Genomic DNA, 17,602 nt, shown 5'->3' on the forward strand with positions numbered 1-17,602 from the left:
GAATGAGGGTGTGCCTCTGAGCTGAGCCCCATGACTCATTGTCACTCCCAGCCTCAAGAAGCCATGACATCAGAATTATCATCCAGACCAAAAACTTGGTAAGTGTTTAAAGGGCTAACTTGAAATACCTAGGCAAGATTAACTTCAGGGAATGCCAGAGGTCTTCTGTACAGGGCAAACCGTCCCATACCCCAGGACTCACATAGTTTATAGCCCAGTGATTGGGACAGAAAGACCTCCTGGTGGGCTAGAGAAGACAGCTTAGTGGTTAAGGCATTTGCCTACAAAGCCAAAGGACCCCGGTTCGATTTCCCAGGTCCCATGTAAGCCAGACGCACAAGGTGGCACATGCATCTGGAGTTTGTTTACAGTGACTGGAGGCCCTAGTGCACCCATTCTCTCTCTCTCTCCCGCCCTCTCTCTCTCATAAATAAAATGTATTTAAAAAAAAAAAAAAGAGAGAGGCTGGAGAGATGCCTTAGAGGTTAAGGCACATGCCTGCAAAGCCTAAGGATCCAGGTTTGATTCTTTCCAGGTCCCGTGTAAGCCAGATGCACATGGTGGTACATGTATCTGGAGTTCGTTTGCAGTGGCTGGAGGCCCTGGCATGCCCGTTATCATGCTCTCTCTATCTGTCTCTCTCCCTCTCTGTCTATAATAAATAAAAATAAATCTTAGAAAGAAAGACCTGGTATGTCCTAAAGGAAGAGACGAAACAAACAGTAGGCGTTGCTCATTGCTAGGGACCAGCAGGTTCTCTGGGCCAGGAGGGAGGTGTGAAGAGCCTAAGAAAGCCTCTGGCGTATCCTGGGTTTAGTCATGCGTGGAGTGTAGAGAGGTAAGTGGATGGATGCATCCATGGGTGGGGATATTGGGTGGATGGATGGATAGATAGACAGACAGACAGATACATAAGTAGAAGAGGTGGATAGATAAATAGTAATGACCTGATGAATGTTTAACAGTTAAGTCTCTAGAAACAGAGGCCTTTATTGGCAATGGTGGTCTTTGTGATTTTCATGCTGTATAGACGCCCACCATTACCATTTTCAGCCTGTTGCTAGACACTAGTTGAGAAGATGTGTTCCACACACCAGTGGGAAGGTTGGGCAGATGAATGGCTGGGTGGGTGGTTGTCTGAGTGATGGTTAATAAATAACGGAGCCGGGCGTGGTGGCGCACACCTTTAATCCCACTCGGGAGGCAGAGTTAGGAGGATGGCTGTGAGTTTGCAGGTGGTGGAAACGACTGGGAGGCTCAAAACTTAATCCAAGTGCTGAGAAAAAGTGACTGGAGGGAGCTCAGCACTAACTGAGGCATCTCTATCACGCCCTCCAAGGTTCAGGGAACACTGCAGAAGAGGAGGCAGAAAGAAGGTAACAGCCAGAGGACAGGGAGGAGAGCTGTGGAGCACCATCCTCCAGACACGAAGGGACCATGACATTCGTGATCGTGACATGGAGTCCGTCAACATTGCGATATGGACGATGGAGGAGGGAAAGAAAACGATCTCAAAATAATAGATATCAATAAAAGATATCAAGCCAGGCATAGTGGCATACACCTTTAATCCCAGCACTCGGGAGGCAGAGGTAGGAGGATCGCTGTGAGTTCAAGGCCACCCTAAGACTACATAGTGAATTCCAGGTCAGTCTGGGATAGAATGAGACCCTACCTTCAAAAATCCAAAATAAATAAATAAATAATGGGAACTTTCCATAATCCATCCCATTTTGTAATTACCTGCATCCAGCCCAGGGACCTTTAGAGTCACCAGTCCCAACCAATCACTAACACCCCAACACGCCCTGCCCAGGCACCACTGCAGGGGAGGGAGAAGAGAGGGGGCTCTTGGCTTCCTCATTCATGCTGCGTGTCACTGACAGCTTGGAAAAGCTCCCAGCCATGAGAAGGTCTTCACCGCTCATCGTATTAACATGGGCACTAAGTTGAACATGGACGTGACCCTCCCTTGCTTCTCTTTCCTATCAACCTCTTCTGAGCCTCCTTTACCACAAGGGTGGCTGTCTTCATTCCTAGAGTCTGCTTTGGTAAAAGAAGTGGGGACAGGGCTGGAGAGGTGGCTTAGCTGTTAAGGTGTTTGTTTGCTTGCAAAGCCAAAGGACCTCAGTTCGATTCCCCAGGTCCCACATGGGGCGCATGCATCTGGAGTTCGTTGACAGTGGCAAGAGGCCCTGGCATGCCCATTCTCTCTCTCTTTCTCTCTGATTCTCTCAAATAAATAAAAAAGAAGAGAGGAGAGAGCTAGGTGCTGTGGCGCACGCCTTTAATCCCAGCACTCAGGAGGCAGAGGTAGGAGGATCACCGTGAGCTCAAGGCTGCCCTGAGACTACAGAGTGAATTCCAAGTCAGCCTGAGCTAGAGTGAGACCCTACCTTGAAAAACCAAAAAAAAAAAGAAAAGAAAAGAAAAAAGAAAGAAAGGAGGAAAGAGGTAAAGCAAGGGGACACCCCACACCACGCTAGTTCCATCACCCCTTTTTAAGGTAGACTGCATCATAAGATACACCTTATGCATGACTTTATCACCCTTTCCTCAGGCATTTAATGGGGACAGATCAAGGTCTGGAAGTGCTGTCTTCCACAGGAGTGGGACTGGCATCCCTCATTAATGGGAAGGGGTTTCTTCCCAGAGGGTGGGTTTCTACCTACTCTGACTGTGGGGCCAGCCTTGTACCAAGAAGGACAAGGAGGCTGGCCCTTGTGCTTCGCTTGTAGACTGTCACCTTGTCCACTTGACCTTTCTGACATGGCTCCTGGCTGGAGAGGGGGAGAGGGAGGCGGCAGGGGAGTGGTTCACAGGAGGCCGGGGGTTCATTGCACGGTGTGAAATCAAAACCCATGTGGAAAGCGTGACTGAAGGTCGCAGGCCCTGGCGGGGAGGCTACTACTGGTTTCTGAATAAATAAATATATTGTGCTAGTCAAATTGTCCTGTAAATATGCATTTTATGTTGTCCTCGCTTTTGGTCAGAAAAGTTTTTTTTGTTATCTATTTGTTCGAGGGATAGATAGAGAGAGGCAGATATGTAGATAGATAGATAGATAGATGATAGATAGATAGATAGATAGATAGATAGATAGATGATAGATAGATAGATAGATAGATAGATAGATAGATAGATAGATAGATAGACAGGCAATAGATGGGTGTGTGTGAAGAGAGAGACAGAGAGAATGGGTGCACCATGGCCTCCAGCCACTGTAAACAAACTCCAGTCACATACATCACCTTGTGCAGCTGGTTTACATGGGTCCTGGGGAATCGAACCTGAGTCCTTCGGCTTTGGAGACAAGCGCTTTAACCACTTAGCCATCTCTCCAGCATGAAGAAAAGCTTTTCTGTTTGCAGGTGGTGGAAACTACCGGGAGGCTCAAAACTTAATCCAAGTGCTGAGAAAAAGTGACTGGAGGGAGCTCAGCACTAACTGAGGCATCTCTATCACGCCCTCCAAGGTTCAGGGAACACTGCAGAAGAGGAGGCAGAAAGAAGGTAACAGCCAGAGGACAGGGAGGAGAGCTGTGGAGCACCGTCCTCCAGACACGAAGGGACCATGACATTCGTGATCGTGACATGGAGTCCGCCAATATTGCGATATGGACGATGCAGGAGGGAAAGAAAAACGATCTCAAAATAATAGATATCAATAAAAGATATCAAGCCAGGCATAGTGGCATACACCTTTAATCCCAGCACTCGGGAGGCAGAGGTAGGAGGATCGCTATGAGTTCAAGGCCACCCTGAGACTCCATAATGAATTCCAGGTCAGCCCGGGCTAGAGTGAGACCCTGCCTTGAAAAACCACACATACACAAAGCTATCAAATAATCGGAGAGAGGAGGCTTTAGTGGAAAGAGGTGGGCACAATGGGAGGGGGCTGTGATCAAATTACACTGTGTTCATGTACAAAAACTGTCCATAAATCTTTGTTTTAAAACGATGAACATAGCGCTAGAGAGATGGATCAACGGTTAAGGAGCTTGCCTGCAAAGGCAAATGACCCCGGTTTGACACCCTAGTACCCACGTGAAAGCCAGATGTACAAGGTGGCACACACATCTGGAGTTTGTTTGCAGTGGCTAGAGACCCTGGAGCACCCGACACCCATTTTCTATCTCTGACTCTTTCTCTCTCTCTCTCTCTCTTTTTTTTTTTTGGTTTGGAGGAGGAGGGGTTTCAAGGTATGGTCTCACTATAGCCCAGACTGACCTGGAAGTCACTATGTAGTCTCAGGGTGGCCTTGAACTCATAGTGATTCTTCTACCTCTACCTCCCAAGTGCTGGGATCAAATGTGTATGCCCACCACGTTCTGTTCTGACTCGATCTATCTACCTATCTCTCTCTTTCTTTCTTTCTTTCTTTCTTTCTTTCTTTCTTTCTTTCTTTCTTTCTTTCTTTCTATCTGCTGTCAACTACATAAAATATTTTTTAAAGTGAGCGTGGCCATGAGCAACAGATTGCTTCTGGACTAATGTTAGATCGCAATTCTTTCTCCTTCCGTTCCTCTTCTAAGCCTGCTTGACGGTGTCTTGTCTCTTCTCCCACGTCCAGTGACTCTGGTCCTCTTTTATGATTCCCTGACCCTAACCAGAGCTGGGAGGAGCACACGGTGCGAAATAAAGGCCTCTCTCCAAGCCCAGAGCCATCCCAGCAGACACACGTCATAGCGGGTTGCTTCCTGTCTCCATTCACTTGCCCACCTCGTGCCAGCCCGCCGTGCCAGTGGCTGCCCTCACAGCCCTTGCAGGCTATGACAGGAGCCAATTTGCTTCCTTCAGGCTGCCGCATGAGATTTGTTACTCCACTTGCTGTGATTTTAGTACTTGCCGCTGCCAACAAACATCAGATCGCCATCCAGATTTCACTGGCACGAAGTTGGCGGGCAGCTCAGTCCACGTCACTGAATTTCAACCAGAGGTTTTATTAGGATCCTCCGGGCCTCAAAGCCAGCTAATTTGCCAAGTTCAAGAACTGACCCACTTATCTTCACGAGTTAAGCTGTAATTCTTGGAGACCTCCCAACTGGGCTGTACCCCAAGACTTACTTCAAAGAGCCCCAGGAAAACTGGCCAGTGTGCCTGTGGACCTGTCCTGGACTTGGAGATTTCTCTCCCAGTAGCCAAAACGGCAAGGCAGGGAGTGACTTCATCTCTTGTATGTTAAGTCCTTAGGAAAGGGATCTGAAAACATCAATGCCTAAGTACATGTGACACAAAGCAACAGATCCAAAGGTTGAAAAATGGTCTCTGTGGTGACCGGGCAGCAGGGAGGGGCAGGGGCTTAGGAACTCGATGCAGAGAAGACCCGAGCTGCTCTAAGGAAGGCTTAGTGACAGCCGTGTTAAAGGGAACTTCCACGGGAGGCCAGTGCGTGGATTCGTTGTCTTCCTTTATAACACTACCGAAGCAGAACTTGGGAATGAATAAAATCTCTTTTCAAAACCTTTTTCTTTTGTTTGTTTTTGTTTGTTTGTTTTGCGAGGCAGGGTCTCACTCTAGCCCAGGCTGACCTGGAATTCATTACATAGTCTCAGGGTGGCCTTGAACTCATGGCAATCCTCCTATCTCTGCCTCCTGAGTTGCTGGGATTAAAGGCGTGCGCCACCACACCTGGCTTTCAGAAATATTTTTTTTAATTAATTATTTATTTGAGAGAGACAGACACAGAGAGAAAGACAGATAGAGGGAGAGAGAGAGAATGGGCGCGCCAGGGCTTCCAGCCTCTGCAAACGAACTCCAGATGCGTGCGCCCCCTTGTGCATCTGGCTAACGTGGGACCTGGGGAAGCGAGCCTCGAACCGGGGCCCTTAGGCTTCACAGGCAAGCACTTAACCGCTAAGCCATCTCTCCAGCCCAAGAAATATTTTTTATTGACAACACACGCACACACACGCGTGCGCGCGCGCACGCACGCACACACACACACACACACACAGACAATATACCATGATCATAATCCCTTCCCAGTACTCTCCCTTTCCCCTTCCTTCCAAATCCCACCTCGACTGAATCTCTTCTTTCCAACTACTCTCTCTCCTATTGTGACGTCATCCCTTTTCCCCCTCCTGTTATTCAGGTCTTGCATAACATCAGCCACAGTGAAGCCATGACTATGCAGGCCACTTTGTGTCTGAAAGTCAGGAGAAACTCCCCATTGCAAAGGGAGTTGAAAGGGAAGGAGAGTCCACCTACCTCCACATTCCGAGACTAGCTGGAAGGACTCCTCCAGCTTGGCTTAGAATTGTGTTCGAATCCAAACACTTGGGGGTTAAAATCGACTGCGGTGATGTAGTAAAAGGCACTCCCAAAATCCAAGTTCCAGAAAAGTTGCGAGCAGATCACTTTTTTTTTTAAATTTATTTATTTATTTATTTATTTGAGAGCGACAGACACAGAGAGAAAGACAGATAGAGGGAGAGAGAGAGAATGGGCGCGCCAGGGCTTCCAGCCTCTGCAAACGAACTCCAGACGCGTGCGCCCCCTTGTGCATCTGGCTAACGTGGGACCTGGGGAGCCGAGCCTCAAACTGGGGTCCTTAGGCTTCACAGGCAAGTGCTTAACCGCTAAGCTATCTCTCCAGCCCGCGAGCAGATCACTTTTAAGACTTTCCGTAAGACTGGAGAGGTGGTTCAGCAGTTAAGGTGCTTGCCTTCAAAGCCTAATGACCTGGGTTCGATTGCCCAGTATCCATGTAAAGCCAGTTGCACCAAGTGGTACATGTGTCTGGAGTGCGTTTGCAGCAGCTAGAGTCCCTGGTGGTCCACTAACCATCAAAGGACATGATGGTCACTGCTATTTGCCTTAATAGCTATAGAGACCCTTCGAGAGCAGGCCTTGACGCGGGCTCTGGCTTACTCTAGTCGGCTCCAGGCACGTGTCACCCCCTGGGGCGGAGCAGAAGGAGTGGGGGCGCACCTTCCCTTGGGAGCACAAACTGGGAAGGAAGGGGCTTTGTTTCCAAGCCTGCGGCTGCTAGGCCCATCTGGGAGCTGGGCTTAGGTGTTTGTGAAGGGTCTCATTCATGCCAGGTGAATTCTTCAAACTTCAAATTTTCCCTTTGTGGAGTCTGTGCGGTGTGGTGTGTGTGTGCACATAGTGTACACACGTGTGTGTGTGTGTGTGTGTGTGCACGCGCGCAGACCAGAGGGGAATGTCACGTACCCTCCTCTGAGGTTACACTTCAGTGTTGTGACGGTGTCTCTCATTGAGCCAGGTTTTTCAGTGAGACTGGCAGACTGGAAAGCCCCAGAAATTTCCTGTCTCCTCCTCCACAGGGCCCGGGTTCCAGCCATGCATGGCCACATCTAGCCCTTGACATGGGTGCTGGGGATAAAACGCGGGCTCTCTCAGACACTGATGCTTGCAGGCACTCTTCTGACTGAGCCGTCTTCCAAGCCCCTCTTCCTTAGTTCTGAAATGCCCTTCCTCGTGCTACTCAAAGGACATAGCCTGCTCTGGAACCAGAAGTTATGCTCCGGGACTGTCAGTTAAACACTTCTTTTGTCAGAGAATGGTGACTTTTTGTTTGTTTGCGTGCTTGTTTTATGGTTTTTTGAGGTAGGGTCTTGCTCTAGCTCAGGATGCCTGGAATTCACTATGTAGTCTCAGGGTGGCCTCGAACTCACGACAATCCTCCTACCTCTGCCTCCCGAGTGCTGGGATTAAAGGCGTGCGCCACCAGGCTCAGCACGAGAATGGTCTTTTTTTAAAAAATATTTTATTTATTTATTTTCAAGCAGACAGAGAGAGAAAATGGACACATCAGGGCCTCCAGCCACTGTGAATGAACTTGAGATGCGTGCGCCACCTTGCGCATCTGGCTTACGTGGGTCCTGAGGAATTGAACCTGGGTCCCTAGGCTTCGCAGACAAGTGCCTTAACCACTAAGCCATCTCTCTAGTCCTCCCCTTTTCTTTTTCTTTCTCTCTCTCTCTCTCTCTTTTTTTTTTTTTTTTTTTTGCTTAAATGGCAAGGCACATTAGCCATGAGGAGAGCGAGAGGCCAGAGAGAGGCTGGCTGTAGAGGTTTCCACACCGTCTCTCCTGTTTCCCTTACAAGCGCCTACAATAAGGTGCCGCTAAGGTCGGAAGAACTAGAGGTTTCTGGAAGGGATGGTGGCGGGGGTCGTGAGGGCAACAGTCCCACAGCCAGCAACTAGTGACATGGAACAAATTGCCAACCAAAGGAAAGACAGAGAGAGCAGAGCAACGACTGGGACCGGTGGCCAGGGGCAGAGGATAGGAGGTCCCGAACAGCGGAACGTGAGGGACGTCTCCAGGGCTGTGTGGCTCTCAAGTGAAATGGCCGTGTCATGTTTTACTCTTTAACAGTTCAAACCATCTATCAGGCAGTACCAACACTTGTCTGCTCTTAGAAATTTTAAAATTGTAGTGGAATAAATACAAAAGATGTTCATTTGTCCTACGTATGAGGCATAAGCAGTCCAGGGCTGACATGGTGGCCCTGCGTCCCTGGCTCCTCTATGATGCTCCAGGGCACCACGTTGACTTCTAAATAGTTCAAGAAAGCATGGTGACACTTGATGTCTGACGGTTACTGGAGAAGCTACTAGCTTGAGGCAGTTTGGTGTTCAAACTTTAGACCTTGTTTTACTCTCTCGAATGATACACGTTCAATAAAGCTGGTTTAGGGCTAGAGAGATGGCTCAGAGGGTAAGGCTCTTATCTATAAAGCAAAACGGTCTGGGTTTGATTCCCCAGAACCCACATAAAGCCAGATGCACAAAGTGGCTCATGCGTCTGGAGTTTGTTAGCAGTGGCTGGAGGCCCTGGTGCGCCCATTGTCTCTCCGTCTGCTTGCAAATAATAAATAAAACATCTCTCTCTCTCTCTTTCTCTCTCCACTTGAATATAAATAAAAATATTATTTAAAAATATTTTGTTTCAGGCTGGAGAGATGGTTTAGCGGTTAAGCACATGCCTGTGAAGCCTAAGGACCCCGGTTCGAGGCTCGATTCCCCAGGACCCACATTAGCCAGATGCATAAAAGGGGGCGCATGCATCTGGAATTCGTCTTCAGTGGCTAGAGGCCCTGGCGCGCCCATTCTCTCTCCCTCTCTCTCTCTCTCTCTCTCTCTCTCTCTCTCTCTCTCTGCCTCTTTCTCTGTCTGTCGCTCTCAAATAAATAAGTAAAAATAAACCAAAAAAATTAAAAAAAATATTTTGTTTCAGCCAGGTGTGGTGGTGCATGCCTTTAATCCCAGAACTCAGGAGGCAGGGGTAGGAGAATCACTGTGAGTTGGAGGCTACCCTGAGACTACAAGTGAATTCCAGGTCAGCCTGAGCTAGAGAGCAGCCCTACCTCGAAAACCCAAATTTTATATATATATATATATATATATATATATATATATATATATATATATATATATATATATATATATATATGCATACAGAGAGAGAGAGAGAGAGAGGCAGTTTGGTGTTCAAACTTTAGACCTTGTTTTACTCTCTTGGATGATATACATTTATATATATATATGTATAAAATATATGTGTGTGTGTGTGTGTGTGTGTATTTGAGAGTGAGGAAGATAGAAAGATAGAGATAGAATGGATGTGCCAGGGTCTCTAGCCACTGAAAATGAATTCCAGATACATGTGTCACCTTGTGCATCTGGCTTATGTAGGTACTGGGGAATCAAACCTGGGTCCTTAGGCTTTGCAGGCAAATGCCTTAACCAATGAACAATCTTCCCAGCACTAAAAATATTTTTTTTAAAAAAAAAAAAGGAAAGCTGAGCCGGGCGTGGTGGCACATGTCTTTAATCCCAGCACTCGGGAAGCAGAGGTGGATCGCTGTGAGTTCGAGGCCACCCTGAGACTACATAGTGAATTCCAGGTCTGGCCTAGAGCAAGACCCTACCTCAAATAATAATAATAAAAATTTTAAAAAGGGAGTAAGCTACTTTGCTGCTACTTCTGGTAAAATGCAAGTCAACACCAGTATTGTCCTTGTGACCTGTGGTTTTCAAAATTGGGAAGGGCCCAACAGAAGCCCATACCCCACTCGTTAATAATGTGTTTATTTCAGAATGGAAATGAGCATTCTCTTTCTTTCAATGTATTTGTAATAGTTTTCAAATGTTTTGAAGTCATTAGGGTATTAAAAACATGTTTGCATACAGCTGCTTAAAAAACAGAATTTTTATGCATTGCTTTTGGCCTAGAGGCAATGAGGAAAATTACATACAGACGCTTACTGTGCTGGGAAACATGGCTAGCTGGTAGAGTCTGGTTCTGGGTACTGGTGTCAGAAACTGGTTTTCTTGATTTTGCTGCCTGGCCTCACGAAGGAAACTGTCTTTTTTGCAAACTTCTCCCTTGTCAGTGAAGAGAGACGGGGCAAAGAGGCCATCCTCCTCCTTTTATAGATATAACCTGGAGATGGACTCCTCATTCCTGCTCACAATGCATTAATCAGAGCGCCATCAGATGGCCTCATCTAAGCAGCAGGAAGGACTGGAGATTCAAAACTGTACCTCGGGCTGGAGAGATGGCTCAGTGGGGAGTGAAGGAATTCCTCTCAGAAGATGGTCCATGTGGGAGACATTTCAAATCATTTGCCACTACTTTGACAGAAATCTCAGCTTTCCCTCCCTCCCATCCCCTATGTGCAAGGGTCCCTCCACGGTTGCCTTTGTGACACACGTGCGTGCTATTCACCGTGAGGCTGGCCACACTTCTGCCTTGATTTTTTGCCACTGGCTTCACAAAGGGGTAATAAAGACAAGCTTTTCCCCCAGGACCTTACGTCTCGCCAGCAGGGTGCACACTAGGTTGAAGATACACATGGTTGGTAGTGAAGAATTTTGGAGATGTCTAAAGGACCTTCATATGTAGCAGAGGGGGCTGGAGAGATTGCTTAGTGGTTAGGGCACTTGTCTGCAAAGCAAAAGGACCCAGGTTTGATTACCCAGTACCCAGGTAAAGCCAGATGTGCAAGGTGGCGCATGCATCTGGAGTTCGTTTGCAGTAGCCGGATGCCCTGGCATGTCCATTCTCTCTCTCTCTCTCAAATAAATAAATAAAATATGTTAGCCGGGCATGGTGATGCACACCTTTAATCCCAGCACTTGGGAGGCAGAGGTAGGAGGATCGCTGTGAGCTCGAAGCCACCCAGAGACTACAGAGTGAATTCCAGGTCAGCCTGAGCTAGAGTGAGACCCTACCTTGAAAACAAACAAACAAACAACAACAGCAACAATAAAAACTTTTTCCCCTTGCACCAGATTACATTTTTTAGCTGAGGTCTCCTCCCCTAACAGTCTCTACAAGCAATTCGGAGTGATCCATACATTTTTAGGATTCCTCTTGACCCAGGGTAAACCTAACTAAGCAGTGAGGGGAAGTTCTCTTTTAAAGAAACGGTGACTCTAGCAAACTGAAAACTTGTCCCTCCTGCCCCGGGGCAGCCCTGCGTTCTTGACAATGGCCAGGGCGCTGTCCTCCAAGGTCACCCAGCCCGCAGTGGCTGAGCAACAAAGGCAGTGGCTTAACCGCGGCAGAAAGTCATCGTGAGCCCAGAGTCGGGGGGGGGGGGGGGGGGGGGGGGGGGGGGGGGGAGGGAGGGAGGGCCTGACTGTGACCCTGGACACTCCTAGCGGACAGTGGGAAGGGAGCCCCGTGGAAGGAAGATTATGGGTACTTTTACTCTGGGTCTATAGGAGCTCACAGGCAGCTGGTGGAATTTCATTATTTACTACCCAGATAGACTACTGGGCCACAAGGCTCTGCACGACTTATTTCATTTCTTGAAAGGGTGTTGGGGCTGAGGAGCTGGTTCCTTTGGTAAAATGCTTGCTGTGCAAACCTGAGGACCCCAATATCTATGTAAAATTCTGGGTGTGGGCTGGAGAGATGGGCTTGGTGGGCAAGTCACTTGCCTGCAAAGCCAAAAGACCCAGGTTTCGATTCCCCAGGACCCACGTAAACCAGATGCACAGATGCATCTGGAGTTTGTCTGCAGGGTTAGGGTTAAAAACAACCAAAAAGAGCATAATTGAGGAAGACACATAAGTTATAGGGGTATTCAGCTCATCTCTGATTGGGTATGAGGCCCACTCGGTGCTAGAGAATTCATGCCTGATACTGAGAACTGAGTCAAAAGCCTATGGCTTGATGGGCTGGAGAGATGGCTTCGTGGTTAAGGTGTTGGCCTGTAAAGCCAAAGGATGCGAGTTCAATTCCCCGGTACCCACATAAGGCAGCTGAACAAGGTGGCGCATGTGTCTGGGGTTTTTCTGCAGGGGTCAGAGACCCTGGTGGACCCATTCTTTCTCTCCCTATCTGCCTCTCTCAAATAATAAAAAAATCAATGAGATATAAAAAAAAAGAAAAGAAAAGAAAAGAAAATCTGAGGCTGTCCAGAGAGCTGTCAGAACTAAAGGAGATTTCTAAACATACCCTCCAAGCCTCAGGGAGCATTGCAGGAAGAGTCACAGGGTTGGAAGACATTCTGTGAGGCACTGCCTTCCCCACAGGAACCGACCGGAGGCAGCGGAGAGGGAACGTGGAGAAGAACCTGGTGGGAACATGGCCAGTTTGCAGTATGTTCATATATTACATTATCCATGAAAAAGCCTTAAAATAAGGTGGAAGAATGACTGAGGAAGATTACCTGATGTTGACCTTTGACCTCTATACACACATACTCATTCATACACATGTCAGAAAAAAAAATATCAGGGGACTGGAGAGATGGCTTAGCAGTTAAGTGCTTGCCTGTGAAGCCTAAGGACCTCGGTTCGAGGCTCAATTCCCCAGCACCCACGTAAGCCAGATGCACAAGGGGGCGCACGCATCTGGACTTCGTTTGTAGTGGCTGGAAGCCCTAGCATGCCCATTCTCTCTCTATCTATCTGCCTCTTTCCCTCTCTGTCTGTCTGTTGCTCTCAAATAAATAAATAAAAATAAACAACAACAAAAAAGTTTAATACATTCCTTGGGCTGGGCGTGATGGCACACACCTTTAATCCCAGCACTCAGGAGGCAGAGGTAGGAGGATTGCCGTGAGTTTGAGGCCACTCTGAGACTATAGAGTAAATTACAGGTCAGCCTGGGCTAGAATGAGACTCTGCCTCAAAAAAAAAAAAAAAAAAAAAAAAAAAAAAACTATCAGAGGGCTGGAGAGATGGCTTAGCAGTTAAGGCGTTTGCTTGCAAAGCCAATGGACCCTGGTTCAATTCCCCAGGACCCACATCAGCCAGATGCACAAGGAGACGCATGCATCTGGAGTTCATTCCCTCTCTCTCTCTCTCTCTCTCTGCCTCTTTCCATCAAATAAATAATATATATTTTAAACAATATTAGAAGGTTGGTTACCATTTTATATATGAGAAAAGTAAACTGTGGTAAGATAATGTGTCTGGTGGTACATGCCACACAGCTAGTACGTGGTGACAACCAGACCTGAGTCCTGGTTGGCTGACCCCAGAGGGCCTGTTTCTTGTTCTACTGCCGTCCATGGCTGTCAACAGATGGTGAACTCTGTCTTGGCACATCTTCCTCACGTGGCACGCCCTGTGCCAGGCCCTGTGCCATGCCAAGCCACCTTCAATAAAGTAAATGCCAGAGGCACATCTGGCTCCTGAAATGAACCCTTAGTTAGATGCACAGTGACTTCATTCTGCCAGTGTTTATCAAGTTCCTGTATTTGGAGACGTACGCCTAGCTTTTAGGAGGTAACAGGACCCCCCTTGCTCCCTAACATACCTCACCATCTAAGGCAAGACACATAGTGGTGACGGATACAAAGTAATGCGCGATGAAGGTGTGAGCTGTATGGTGTTGGTACAACTTTGACAGCAATCAGAAAGGAGAATGTGGGAGGCGGGCGTGGCGGCGCACGCCTTTAATCCCAGCACCCGGGAGGCAGAGGTAGGAGGATCGCCGTGAGTTCGAGGCCACCCTGAGACTACATAGTGAATTCCAGGTCAGCCTGGACTAGAAAGAAAGAGAGAGAGAGAGAGAAAGAGAGAGAGAGAGAGGAAGGAAGGAAGGAAGGAAGGAAGGAAGGAAGGAAGGAAGGAAGGAAGGAAGGAAGGAAGGAAGGAAGAAAAACAGAAAGAAAGAAGAATGTGGGCTATGCTCACCCAGGGAGAGTTGTATAAAGAATAAATTTAAGCCAAACTATTAAGAATAGGTAGGAGGGCTGGAGAGATGGCTCAGAGATGGCTCAGAGTTAAAGGCACTTGCTTGCAAAGCCTGATGGCCTGGATTTGGTTCCCCAGTGCGCATGAAAAGCCAGATGCGCAAAGTGGCACGTGCGCCTGGAGTTCATCTGACGGGACAGGAGGCCCTGGTGTGCCAATTCTCTCTCTCTCTCTCTCTCTCTCTCTCTCTCTCTCTCTCTCTTCCTCTCTCTCTCTTCCTCTCTCATTTTCTGTCTCTCCCCAGCAGTTTTTCCAGTTTTCCCTCTCCCTCCTTGAAAATAAAGAAAAATACATTTAAAAAAAGAATGGATGGGATAGGAAAAGACTTAAGCATACTTATAACCTCCCCTTCTCCCCACCACATCAAAACATTATCATGGGGCCGGAGAGATGGCTTAGCGGTTAAGATGCATGCCTGTGAAGCCTAAGGACCCAGGTTCGATTCTCCAGGTCCTATAGTGCCTGGTGGCACATGCATCTGGAGTTTGTTTGCAGTGGCTAGAGGCTCTTGTGTGCTCACTCTCCCTCTCTCTGACTGTAATAAATAAAAATAAAATATTTTAAAAAAGTAATTGCCATGATAGTTTGGTTACTTCTGAAGTCAGCAATATATTTACTTTTTCTCCCCCCCCCCCCAAATTCCACACCAATTCTACATTTAGAAAAAACATGGTGTAAACACAAACATTTAAAAACATGCTGTCACTGAAAGTATCCAACATTGCATCATGACCTTCCTTAGTCAATGCTCAGGGATGTGTCATGTTTTCCACAATGGGCTGGCCAGGCCATGAGCACTTTGTTCAGGATGCAATCATCTGAGAGCTTTTCACAACTATAATGAGGGGCCAGGTGTGGTGGAGCATTCTTTTAATCCCAGCACTTGGGAAGCAGAGATAGAGGGAGCGCTGTGAGTTTAAAGCCAGCCTGGGACTACAGAGGGAATTCCAGATCAGCCTGGCTAGAGTGAGACCCTCCCTCAAAGAAAAATCAACAACAACAAACAAATAACTATAGGGCTTAGTGGTTAAGGCACTTGCGGGCAAAGCTAAAGGACCAGGGTTCAGTTCCCAGGACCCATGGAAGCCAAATGCACAAGCTGAGGCACATGTCTGGAGTTTGTTTGCAGTGGCTGGAGGCCCTGGTGTGCCGATTCTTTCTTTCTCTTATCTGCCTCTTTCTCCTGTCAAATAAATAAATAAAATATTAAAAAATAAAGAAATATGGGCTGGAGAGATGGCTTAGCGGTTAAACGCTTGCCTGTGAAGTCTAAGGACCTCAGTTCGAGGCTCGATTCCCCATGGCCCATGTTAGCCAGATGCACAAGGGAGCGCACACATCTGGAGTTTGTTTGCAGAGGCTGGAGGCCCTGGTGTGCTCATTCTCTCTCTCTATCTGCCTCTTTCTCTGTCATTTCAAATAAATAAATAAATAAAATAAAAAATTTTTAATTGAAAAAAAACAGAAATATGATGAAGGGGAAAAAAATCAAGATGCCTGGTTTTAAGGTTAGAAGTGAGGGGTTAGGGGTTAGGAAAGCTGAGCTTTTTCTGGGAACCACAACATTCTCCTGGGGATGTCTTGGGCCAGGGCATAGAGATCAGTTCTCAATGTTGGCTCAGAACATGTTGGCTTTTGTGGCGCTCAGGTCCCCAAACAGTGTTCTACCCGGGGCTGGAATGACCACCCTAAAGCTCAGTCTGGTGTGTGCATGCCAGCTGCAACAGGGCACAGACGTCCCTGCGTCCCCCAGGACAGTGGGCTTAACATCTTTAGACTGGGGCGTACTTTGGCAATCAGACGTTTTGCAACATTGCAATGATGAGCTGAACAGAGACTGGTTTCAATAAAAACAACCATCACCCAGCGGCAGGGCTTTGATAAGGACAACGATTTCCAGAAGGCTCCATGCGAACCAAGGATCCAGGACGTGACCAGCTGCCTGCTTGTCCTGCGGGCCCTTGCTGCCTTCTTGAATGGTGAGGTCTGCTGCCACAGGCTATCGATTGATGGTTAACACCAAGCTCCGGGGACCAGAACAAGGGATGCAGAAGGGAGCCCTTTGAGTCCATGGACGTAGATTCTCCGTGATTATGGAACCCAGGGAGAAGTCAGGGGAGACCTCTAGAGCACACCCTCACCCCTCCCAAGTGAAACCCCAGACGTGGTCACACGCCTTGTCTTCCTTTTGGTCACATTTTTCAAAACCTTCCTTTCAACATTACTTGTTTTGGAATATTTAGACTCAGAGAGATGGCAGCCCAGCCTCAGTTCCTAAAATATGCATTCCGGGCTGGAGCCAAAGGACCCAGGTTCGATTCCCCAGGACCCACGTTAGCCAGATGCACAAGGGGTCACATGCATCTGGAGTTCGTTTGCAGTGGCTGGAGGCCCTGGGGCGCCCATTCTCTCTCTCCCTCCCTCTTTCTCTCTCAAATAAATAAATAAATAAAAATAAGATATTTAAAATACTCATTCCTTTCCTGGACAATTGCTTCCTGACTTGGCCCTGCCCCACCCCCCTCTGGTTTCTTCCTTTTTCTAATCTTTCCCACACAGTAAAGCCCGATTAAGCTTCCCAGATAAAACCTTGTTTGCAACTATATTTGTTCGGGATCTGTCCACGTTACCCTTGACACAGAAGAGACCCAAGGTACGTGGTGGGTCAAGGAAGCTGACTGCAGCTTGCCCAGACAGACTCCCTTGATCCGCCACAAATCCGCCTTCTCTCTGCCATTCCCACGTCAACGCTTCCTCAGCCTCGCTGTCCAGCCTCCTGCCTCTACCTGTACTGAATTCTTTCTTTTACTTTCTTTTATTTGATAGAGAGAGAAAGAGAATGGGCAAATCAGGGCCTTTAGCCCTACAAATGAACTCCAGACTCACATGCCATCTTGTACATCTGGCTTACGTGGTATGGTGGTTTGATTCAGGTGTCCCCCATCAACTTAGGTGTTCTGAATGCTAGGTTCCCAGCTGATGGAGATTTGGGAATTAATGCCTCCTGGAAGGAGTGTATTGTTGGGGGCAGGCTTATGGGTGTTATAGCCAGCTCCCCCTTGCCAGTATTTGGCACACTCTCCTATTCCTGTTGTCTACCTTATATGGGCCAGGAGCTGATGTCCACCGTCTGCTCGTGCCATCATTTCCCCCGCCATCATGGAGCTGCCCTTTGAGCCTATAAGCCAAAATAAACCTTTTTTTCCCCACAAGCTGCTCTTGGTAAGGTGATTTCTGCCAGCAATGCGAACCTGTCTACAACGCATGGGTTCTGAGGAATCGATCCTGGGTCCCTTGGTTTTGCAGATAAGCGCCTTAACAGCTAAGCCATCTTTCCAGCCCTGTATTGTATTCTTGAGGAATCCCTGGCCCCCCCCCCCCCCCGCTTCCCACCACTTGCCATGATCAG

This window comes from Jaculus jaculus, chromosome 20, assembly GCF_020740685.1.
Source record: "Jaculus jaculus isolate mJacJac1 chromosome 20, mJacJac1.mat.Y.cur, whole genome shotgun sequence".
Classification (NCBI taxonomy): domain Eukaryota; kingdom Metazoa; phylum Chordata; class Mammalia; order Rodentia; family Dipodidae; genus Jaculus; species Jaculus jaculus.